Source organism: Lissotriton vulgaris, unplaced genomic scaffold, assembly GCF_964263255.1.
Source record: "Lissotriton vulgaris unplaced genomic scaffold, aLisVul1.2 SCAFFOLD_1351, whole genome shotgun sequence".
NCBI classification, from domain to species: Eukaryota; Metazoa; Chordata; class Amphibia; order Caudata; family Salamandridae; genus Lissotriton; species Lissotriton vulgaris.
This window is the reverse complement of record NW_028251453.1, coordinates 341,241-343,861: the sequence shown is the minus strand read 5'-3', so window position 1 is coordinate 343,861 and position 2,621 is coordinate 341,241.

Below are 2,621 nucleotides of genomic sequence, written 5' to 3'. Positions count from 1 at the left end.
TTCTGACAGCCACTAGTTGTCACGCTGTCAATCCTGTTTGTCTTTTCTAGGAGCCACGCTAGAGTGACCTCATGGATGAGTCCATTCCCATCAGCCTGTGCCTATGACTAATTCTTAAACCTTTCACTCTATTTTGTTTAACTCCATGTACACTGCCGTTACAAAAGTAGTTTGTCTCTTATATTCAAGTTCATCTACATTTTTATGGTAGCTCTTATTCTCTCAACATATTCTAAAAGCTTGAACATATGATATTGTATTTATACAGCGCTTACTACGCCTGACGAGGTGTAGAAGTACTTTTCGGTGAGGAGCACTCTACTTCGGGAACCCAAAAAGGATTAGTGGTGGGTTCTTATAGGGAAATATGTTTTAATTTGAGCAGTGGACTTGTATGTGAGTGTTAGTTGGGAGGTTGTATCTGACAGCCTGTCGACTCATTGTCATTTGTTTCAGCGCATTTGTTACACTGTTAAATGTATTGACTATCAATCCACAAGATCTTATTTCTGAGCGTCTCTAGTATTTTCCTTGAATCTGGTTCTGCTCAGAGTGAAATGACTGTCTTCTTAAACAGGCACATCATCAGGAGTATGTTTTGGGGAGCATGGCGCGCAATAATAACAAGAATGTTTAAATGCATTTGGGCATACGTATAGTGAGTTCTTCAGTAGAATTTTAATAAAATGTAGTCTGTTCTAGTGTATTATATTATGTTTTAATCATGAATATCTAGGACCTTGTGTATCTTAAAGCTCGTATAGGAACGTTTAGCAAAAAATAATAGCATTGTACAGGTGGATATAATGCCCCCACCCCAATGGGCATTTCTGGCACATCTATCTTTTAACAGTACCTTAAGCAAAGTAACATTTGTGATAGATGGAAATCTGATATATGCTTTTTCTTTGTAACAATGATATTAAAGTCTCCCTCATAGTTTTTCGAAAACTACAGATGGTTCAGTTTGGGAGAGGACCATTGGCCTAAACAGGTGAGTATTTAAATACAACTTTATAGTGGAAATGAAGGCACGTTTCCCTCAGAATACTTGTAAAAATGGCAGATGGGGCAATTTTTAAAGCGCATCATAATTTTGCCAATTTTTAGAATAGAAACCAGTAGACCGAAAATTCGTCATCGCAAAGTGGGGATGTCTTAATATTATGAATCTGATGGTCTTTTGTTGAAAAGTTAACTTATGGCACTACCATTTTCGTAAGATTAATGCTACAAAATTGTAATTTCATAAGAAAAATATATTTTTTTTAGCAGTACAGACTTTTCATGTTTTGTGCTATAATTTCTAAGCTGTCAGAGGCTTTACATGTTAGTTGCACAACCCTGGATTTTTTAACAAGACAATGTGCCATTTCTAATGAATGTGCCACAGAGCGTCTACATGTTGCTCTGAGCAGAAACTATTTCTGTAGTAGGGGTAAATACGTTTTGAGTTTGAAAGGCACAGCATATGAGCTGCTTTTGCTCCAAATTTGTCCAACCCCAATGTTGATTATCCAATAAGGACATGCATCTATCATGAGAGCAACCCATACCAACAAAATATCCTGTAGTGGCTTAGGACATTCATGATTCTTTCTTGACAGATGAAGGAAACCATAAGTCTTTTCCTATTTTTGAAGTAGCTTTGAATCTGTAGCTCAGACCTAACTTTAACCCACACTTCATGCAGTTTTTGCAGAAACTACTTGGAGATCTGTGTGTAAAATGGTAATCTTCTTCCTGTCTAGACCATAGCTGACAGAGAAAAAGGCCTTCTTTGTGATTCCCAACTTTTATCCACAAGTTTTAGGAGACCAACTCCCATAAGGACAATTTTTAGGTCTCGCTCTCGAGACCTATTGTCGTCGAGATGCCTCTCAAGGGAGACAGACCGGGGCACGCGCGGTGATTCTGGTTTGTGGACGCGCACATATAGCCCGGCGCCGTGCACATCGGTTGCTCCACATTCACAGCCTATCTCAATCACGCACGCACACACAGCCACACTCACGGAAACACACACACACACACACACATGCACACACACCACACACACCCCCCCACACCCACACACACCCTCCCCCCCCTCTTACCTCACCGGGCTCTTCTTGTTTAACTCAATGCTGTGGAACATATTTGCAATCGTTGAACTTTACCGAGTTTATCATCAGTGGCTTATTATGTTTAAATAAGTTCAAATGCTTGTTTCAAGGTGTGCGATCTCATCAGGGAGTAATCCATCCTTACTAAAAATAGTGGCTGTTACCACAGAAAAGGTATCTTGTGTTTTATGGTGGTGTATTCGATTGCAATGGTTTTAAGTAACTATGCAACTATTAAGCTAATCACAGCAGCAAGAATGGTACTTCCTAGCCTAGAAGATCTTGTTGGGCCAACGCATTAATATTCTGTCTCGGTCTAGCTACATAGTCATTGAAGGAATACAAACTCTAGTCCATCTGAGCCCAACTCAAGTCAGGCAAACAAATAACCACACAGATTACATTAATGGCCTCAATATCTGAACGCCCACTGCAATTCAGCACACATAACAGCTCAGTGTATTCTCACCCTCCGCATTCAATCAATCAATCAATCAGTGACATTTATAGAGCGCA